The following is an 8,208-nucleotide window of genomic DNA, read 5'->3' as shown; positions in this document are numbered from 1 at the left end:
CACCAATTAGCATATCATTTGTATTAAGAGAAAACACACAGAAAGCAAGAAACTTATGTTTAATTAAATGTGAAAATGGCTCAAAAGTACTTGTGTTTGTTTTTTTGCTCACTTTGCTTTTTCGCCTCTGCATCTTTCAACCATAGCTCATGAGGTTTTATACTATTTTCCTTGCGAAAGAATATCACTAATTTCATGATTATGTATAGTTATTTGTTCATGTTTGGCTCACCAGAATGTTTTAAGTCACCAAAACTTTTTGTTTGCACAACTAGTTGCTCTGTCATTGTGTGAAACATATAACTACACATTTGAGAAGTGCTAAAACCAGTCGGTGGTCTAGTAGCAGTAATCTCCTTAAGAAGAGAGAATTATTGCTTTAATTTCCATACAAGCAAGAATTAGAGATATGTGCAATTGTGTAATCTACGGTGACAACTTTTCATGGATTTTACCCAGAAACCTTTGCCATGAGGTTTTGTAGTTCTGGTGGAAGTATATTAGGTTCTCTAATCTTTATGCCATACCAGATTTTCTAGCAGCTGGTTAGAACACATCATACATATCAAATTCTGCTGATAACAAATCATTTTTCTATTGGACAAACTTCCATCAAGTTGAAGCAGAAATAGACTACATACTCGCCGTGGAGTTGTAGCTGGGTTAGTATGAAAAAGGTACGGGGATGGAAGGATCGATGTAATTCTTTCCGTGCACGCAAACACACTGCAGGATGGCAGAATTGATACACAAAACGTACAGCTCATATGTGTATGGACTATGGAGGAAATATGGATAAGCAAGAGGTTTTGCTATGTGTTCAGGGGGCTTAATGGATCTCCGAAGATTGCATGATCCATTCTCTGAAATTCAAAAATTTCAACAGCAAAGCTAGCAACCATGTGAATATAACTACAGACCTACAGTAGATCAAATAGCAAGCAACCCTGCAATGACAATAATGAACTAGTTCGAGCCGCCGCCATGGACGTCGCTAGCCGCGGGCATAACGTCGACGTGGGACACAAAACACGGGGACCGCAAGGCAGCGGCGTCACCGACGCGCAGGCCCGAGCACGAGACCAGCGTCGCCCCGTGGCCGTTATCGTGTGTCGACGGCATCCGGACCGCGACGTCAAACGCCTGCGCCCCTCGCCGCGCGTCCGCCGCGAGGCTGTCGAGCGCGAACCGCGGGACGCGCACGTCCGCGCCCCAGGCCACGACGCGCTGCCGCCTGGACGTCCCGACCCTCGCGCATGACCGCCGCGCGCGGCCGGCGGCAAGCGCGACGCCGACGTAGGAGACCTCCACGACCGAGCCCGGCGCGATGCAGTCGTGGCGGACGAAGCCCCTGGTGGTCACCCGGAGGGTGACGTTGAAGAGCGGGTCTGCAAGGGTGAGGTTGCCGCCGGGGCTGTCGAGGCCGGAGACGGAGTCGATGGCCGCGAAGTAGTGCGGCGGCAGGACGCCTACGGTGTCAGCGAGAATGGCGAAGGGGATCCCCAGGAGCGGCACGGAGACGACCACGACGATCACGATGGTACCGAACCAGCAGCACAAGTCTTCTCCCGTGCAGCACGGGCGTGCCATCATCGTGCGCCGCCGTTCTCTCGCGCGATCGATCTCCGGTGCTTTGGGGAAGTTAGTTGGTTCGCTCTGCCTATATACGCGCGCGTCTTTGCTTGGACGATCTCATCGAACTAGGGCTTTTTCTTTATTTTTGAACAACAAAGACGTTGCCAACAAATCCATGACTGAATGGCGCGCGATGGATTGATTCGGCAAGGCCACAAGATCAGCTTTTCCTTTCCTTTGTGCGTACGCTTGCCGCATTGATCGCAGATAAGATTTCTGAAAATTAATTGATCTCAGATCAGCTCACAAATGTAAATCCATTTGGTAGTTTTTTTTTGTTGCACAGGGCAACTGCGAACAGGCGGTAGACACACCGGTAGCCGAGCATCCTATCCCAACTTAGTCGTAGGTAATATTGCTCTACCTAGGCGCCTATGACTCCGTAGTATAAGCCGTTTTGGCAAACTAAAATAGTTTGCTTGTGGAATGAAGGTAGTATGACATAGGTTACCTATTGTCAACCTTTAGTTATGAAGGTTGGAGAGCTAGCATCAGGATGTGCATAGTAAAATTGTGCCCCGAGCAACACGAGCATAGGCGGTGCTCACGAATGTGCTCAATCGAGTGGGCAAGGCATTACGAAGTTGGGGGCCACATGCGTTGCAAATGCTTTTCCAATTTTTTTTTATAGAATGCTCTAGCGGAGATTTTCGGAATCAGGGTGCATCTAAACTTAAGCCAATAGTGAGAGAACAATAAGGCCCTGCGAGAAAAGTACAAAAAGGCCGGCCTCGTTTTTCTATACGGTGCTATAAAAACTGTAAAAACTTATTTGCAAGTTTCATAAAATATTAGAAAAATCATTGCACGTAGATAAAAGATGCAAGTATATATGTGGGTGTGAATTTTAAAACTTACGTTAGTATGTTCACTTGTGAGCTGTATAGAAATGGCAAATTTACGGTAAATTGTGAAATATGTTTTTTTTCAAACTTAACCAGAAAAAATAGATCTCCACCATGAAATGGATGGATCAGAAGTTGAGAAGAACCGTGCCTGCGACCAGATGATGGTTGTAAGTTATGCTATCAAAGTTGACAGGATGGTATAAAAAATATCAAACAAATTTGGGGATCTCAATCGGGATGGCTACAAATAATTGAAACACAATTTGTTTCCTTTCCAACCAGTTGAGAACTCGACGAATTCATTCATATGATAGTTGCTACCATAAAACTAAATTTATAAATATGCACTACAAAGAGTTGTTGTTTTCCTAAATCATTTTCTGATGCAAATTTTCAATTTTGGAAAAGGTAAAGCACCTTTATGGCACACATCTAAGGCTTAGCTCGTACCCGCATCCTTGCCGCTTGGCACGGACATGACGGGATCGACATCAGAAATGACGCACATGATGATTTTCCAGTCAGAAATTGGAGAGATGATTTCGACGTCGACGGGATGGTATAGAATACTCTCAAACAGGTTCACATATCTCGATCTGTTTGGCTAACGGAAACACAATCGCAACAGAGTAAATTAAGGTTGGATTTGACATCAATGTGCTTTCTTTTCCTTTATCGAAAAATCTATTTCGTTCAAACCTGTGTTGTGAGGCATTCTTATAGATAAGTCAATTTGATTTTCTGTTCTTTCTTTCACGCTTTGTAAACGTGTTTTCCTTTTTTAAATTGATCCCGGTTTCATTCAAACCGCCACGAGGAGGTTGAGCTCCCGATTTCATTGCAAAATAAAACATTTTGTAAACGCGCACCACAAAAAACAATTAAATTTTGACACGACAAAGAGTCTGTTTCTCCTAAAAGGAAGAAAATTTACATCAAACAAATAGTATGCTATCAAGTATTTTGTTTTTGGAATAGATCTAAACCTTAGCTCGTGTCGGCATCGGTGGCCACCGGCATGACGGCGTCAACATCAGAAACGACGCACGGAGCGGCCAAGGTGGAGCCATCCCCGACGTGTAGGCCCCTGCATGACACTAGCTTTCCATGGTGGTTGCTCTCATAGGTCCCGGGCATCGTGAGCGCGATGTCGAACACCCGCCTCCCGCTCAGCGCGTCCGCAGCGAGGCCGTCGAACGCGAACTCAGGCACCTGCACTGCCACTCCCCACGCCACCATGGCCTGCTCTTTGGTCTTCCGTGGCTTGGCGCAGAACCTCTCAACTGGCCCGGTGGCGAGCTTGACACCGGCGTAGGTCACCTCTAGGACAGCGCCCGGATGGGTGCAGCCGCGGCTGAAGATGCTCCGGGCGGTGACACGGAGGGTGACGTTGAAGAGAGGGTTCAGATCGGTGGAACGGTAGCCGAGGTCGCCGTCGTCTAGGCCCGAGACGGAGTCGATTGCCGCGGAGTACAGCGGCGCCTTGAGGTCTAAGATGATGAAACACAGGGTCACGGCGGTTAGGGCGAGCACCACCACTGTGAACACGGCGAGGTAGCGATCATCTGTCCTGCATCGGCGTTCGATCGCGGCCATCGCAGATCGGAGATGCTTCGCTTGTTCGGTATGAAGCTAGCGTGGTTTTTAAACTAAGACCTAATCTAATACGAGGCCTGGGTCTGCATGGGTTTATATGGAAAGGATTTGGGTGTACCCAGTACACTTTTCCGGAAACGCACGCTACACCTGCGTGGGGACAGACGTACGTGTTGGAGAACTTGGAATTGGATAGGTTCGTGGTTTATCCAAACCTAGGTCCCCAGAACTCGATTTTCTTATCTCAGTCAACGACGTTAGCCGTGCGATCTAATCCTCATTCTCCACACATTAACGTGAATCTTGATGTGAAGACATTAGCCGACTTGATTGGTTCCTCCCGGCTCGCCTGGCCATCTGGGGATGGCCTCAGCAGCGGGTTTGCCAGTTGTGCAAATGTTTTTGTGATAACACATTATATCCGAATGTCGCTACTCCAAGCACATGTAGAGGGCTTTCCTTGTTTTACCTTTGTTGCTTTGAGATCGTGTTGGCTCATCTTCGTGACAATCTTGCAATATTGGCAGACCATTGCCACATCCCCAACCACTAGTAGAAAAACGTCTATTCGTACCGGTTTCAGAGGGGCATTCGTACCGGTTGAGCAACCGGTATAAATTATCCGGCACTAAAGCCCCCCCCCCCCTTTCGTACCGGCTTACCAACCGGTATAAAAGGGGCCTCCACGTGGGCCACCAGGAGAGCTCAGGGCCAAGGAGCTTTGGTACCGGTTGGTAATACGAACCGGTACCAAAGGTTCCCACCCGCGGCAGGGAATTTGCACGAATCTCTGCCGCGGCAGAGAATTGAAGTTTTAGGGTTTTTGGAGGGGTTTAGGGATATCGTTGTTTCATATCGCGTCGATGCACCGAAACGCGTTTGGGTTTAGGTAGTACATGAAGATCAAGATGATGCATAGCAAGTTGGTGCATATAATATAACACACATGTAATTGCATAAGATAGCAAATTAGGAAGCACTATGCATGAAGATCGATCTTCATGCATAGTAATGATACTCTCCGAGGCGTACTCTATATATGTCTATTACATGTAGCATAGTGGTAGTCTTCGAGTCAACTATATGTAGCATGTACATCTTCATTCATAGTGGAACTCTGCGAATGGTGGTATGACGTCCCGAAGGAAGAATCCCGCCAATTCCTCGCCTATTGCTATGAAGCGGTCATCGATTGAGAGCTTGTTCCGCTTTCTTGCCAACTATAAAAAGAATAAGATACAAATGAATACATGAGCTATGTGTGTGTGTATATATATATATTTATTCAAACCACAATGAAACAACTATTACTGAAACTCAGCATAACTTATGATAAGAAAACAAATTTGTGAATATTGTTTTCGTACCTCTTTATTTCTTTCATTATTCGTTTTCTCGCTGACAATTCTGTGGATGTACTCCCAAACGTAGAATCCACAGAGATCAGTCCCTTGCGGTTGTTGCGGGCATTTCTTTACAAGAATATAATTCAATCAAACAATAGTCAAGTATATATGATAATTAAAGGTGTGTGGACCTAGGTAGTACTACTTACTTTCGCACGCCATCGCAGCTTCGGTGTCCATTCATGGGACTTATCTTCCTTGATGAAAGTTTCCCATACGCTGCCCGACAAAAGAAAATGAATAAAAGAGTTATCAATTAGTTCATAGCAGGAAATTAACAAAACAAACCGATAAGAATTAAAATTACCTTTTGAGCATTAAATAACAAGACAAGTATAGTTCCGATTCTTTGCTTAGTGAGTCAAAGACTTCAACTTCTCCAATGTGCATATTGATGACCAGAAGAAGAATAAAGTGAAACCTACGCACGTTTAAATATGTAGTGTCATATATATAAGTCCTTAGTTAAAATTTTAACATACGGTGAGCAAAATATAATATGTTATAAGACAGTAAGACTCACTGGAAGTTGTAAGGCCAAATTATTAGCCTTTTGTCACGTTGTCGCTTGAAAAACCTTAGCAAAGTCTCCGGTGTATCCTTGTTATAGAGGGGATTTTCTATGGTTTTAACATGCATTGTGTGCGGGTCAATGAACCCAATGTCCGTGATTTCGTCCCTTTTGCATTCGAACATCTTCGATCTGCATAATATAGCGCACAAAGGATTATAATCTGCGGACAATGAACGAGCTGAGCTAAAGACTTCTCAAATTAAATAAATCACTTACAGACAATAGCAACTGATGATAGATTTGTCGAGGGCCCGGAGATTGTATAACTGGAAAAGCTCGTTGAAGTCAATGTTCACACAATAATCCTAGAAGTAGTGCTCTTCCCCAACTCGCACCATGATAGTCTCGATCCCTTCCTTTGAGGCATTAAGGTACCACGAATGCAAGTTACGCATACATGTTGGTAGCTTACTGAGATTCTCGACCAAATTTTTCCCTTAAAAAAATTGATATGCTCGTTCAGCGAAGGCGTAATCGGCTGTGTCTTGTCGAGAACTTTGAACGGGCTTCCCGTCAAACACCTTGAGAGGCTCGACCGATTGAACGGGTTGTTGTCCGAGCTGGTAGACTTGGTGTATCCCTTTTATCTCACTGATACCCGATTTAACGGGTTTTGTCGCCTCGATCATCTTGTCATACGACCTTTGAATAGAACGCCTATAATCAGATGGCGGCGATGGTACAGGGTCATATAGATTGTCAACGGTACGCGCAACTTTCACCGGATCAAGTGTCTTCTCGAAAGGTATCTCTGGCACTTTCGGTGCAAAAAAAAATTTCACCTCGGCCTCAACGACTTGCCTGTTTTCCTCGACACTTTTTTCCCAAGGTAACTTCTCAATGGGCGGCTGTGGTTTCTCCTTTCTAGGTCTCTTCCTAGGTGGCGTACCGTTCCGCTTAACGGACGCTGTCTTACGCGGAGGATCTCGAGATGGTGGACTCACGCCGGGGTCCCTCTCGGGTAGGTGTGGACTTGGCTGCTCACGAGGACTGCTACCAGGAGGAGTCGATGGCATTTGCTGCTCATGTGTAGGAGTCGGTGGCCTTTGCAAAAGGATGATGTACTTCTTCGGCCATAGGGCGAAACCGTGCTTGACATCGTCCAGTGTCCTCTCATCTTCACCTCTAGGAATATCAAGCTCCACTGTTTCAAAACCCGGAACAACTTCATCCACCCCGACACGAAGACAGCCAGGTGGAATGGGCATATGATGGTGCATTGCTCCATCTTCACTTGGGTACACATAGCCGACCGCCACCTTAACGGACGCGGTCCTGAATAAAATATGTAGCTCGCAATCTGTCTTTTCCGTGATATAATCCACGGGGTAGCTTCCTCCACATCCGTCAAGATGCGATGAACCGACACTGCTTCTTCGCTGAGATGGGGCAGCATCGGCTTGTGCATCCTGTAGAAACAGCTGCTGATTAGGTGCCCTCTGATTTTTCTCAAGCGCCTCCACCCTAGTCCTCAATTCTGCTAACTCGTCAGCGTCCTTCTTCTTATTTCGCGAACGGCTTCTATAAGTGTCAGCGGACTCCGGGAACGCTTCCTTCATGGTGAGACCTGGGCGACCTCGTACCCGTCCAACATGTTCAGGATTTCCCCGAGCGAGTGTCAGCTCGTCATTCTCTCTATCGGGAATGTACTCTCCCTTTCGAACCTGTTCAATTGCGATCTATAAGCTTCGGTACGATTTCCTCAATTTTTTCCTTCCATTTTCCCTGCGCAACGATCAGCCCTGTCTTTGGGTCCAACCCGACCCCATGAGCGAACAACCAGAACTTGGACCGTTCGGGCCAGTCCCATGTCTGTGGAATGATTCCTGCATTCATCAGTTTATTTTCAAACTCTATCCACTTCGGAATGGCACTCTTGTAGCCACCTGACCCCAAATGATGCGGAAGTTTCTTCTTTAAAGCATTTTCGGTATTTTTCTTTGATCGGGACACAAAAGTAGACGATTGCTTATACCTCTTAAATGCGGGCTAGTGATCTTTTATCTTCACTAGATTATCCTTGAATACTGGACCTTCTTCCTTATATTTGTCCCATAAATTTTTCTTCCAAGTCTGGAATTGTATGGCCATCTTCTTCCATGTCCATTCCTTGACTTTATCCTTCTGGCCTTCCGTCATGTCTTCCGGT

This window comes from Lolium rigidum, chromosome 3 (genome assembly GCF_022539505.1).
Source record: "Lolium rigidum isolate FL_2022 chromosome 3, APGP_CSIRO_Lrig_0.1, whole genome shotgun sequence".
Taxonomy (NCBI): domain Eukaryota; kingdom Viridiplantae; phylum Streptophyta; class Magnoliopsida; order Poales; family Poaceae; genus Lolium; species Lolium rigidum.
The sequence above is the reverse complement of the archived record's forward strand: the minus strand, read 5'-3'. Positions refer to the sequence as shown.